The sequence below is a fragment of the Strongylocentrotus purpuratus genome, unplaced genomic scaffold (genome assembly GCF_000002235.5).
Source record: "Strongylocentrotus purpuratus isolate Spur 01 unplaced genomic scaffold, Spur_5.0 spur5_scaffold_13, whole genome shotgun sequence".
Lineage (NCBI taxonomy): Eukaryota > Metazoa > Echinodermata > Echinoidea > Camarodonta > Strongylocentrotidae > Strongylocentrotus > Strongylocentrotus purpuratus.
This window is the reverse complement of record NW_022145598.1, coordinates 16818172-16818524: the sequence shown is the minus strand read 5'-3', so window position 1 is coordinate 16818524 and position 353 is coordinate 16818172.

The following is a 353-nucleotide window of genomic DNA, read 5'->3' as shown; positions in this document are numbered from 1 at the left end:
TGGCAAAAAGCAGTGTGTCTATACCGTATGAGAGAGATAATGAGTTAGTATTTGTAGCTAATGTAGAGGAGTTATTCTTGTTCGGGAGAGGACATGAAGAAGGGGAGAGAGCTTTTTTGCGATGGCAAGGTTTTAAATTGAAGATGTCCTGAAAGTGTTCAATGTGAGCAGGGATTCTCTAATTACAGTACCATCCACTTTGACAAGGTAATAATCTGTATTTAGCTGTAATGGCAAATTATAGTTTGAACGAATGAGTATAGAAGGAGATGGAGAGGGATTATTCTTCGCCGGGAAGGGACAGGGAGAAGGGGAGAAGGAGAGAGAGGGAGAAGAAGAGAGAGGGAGAAGGG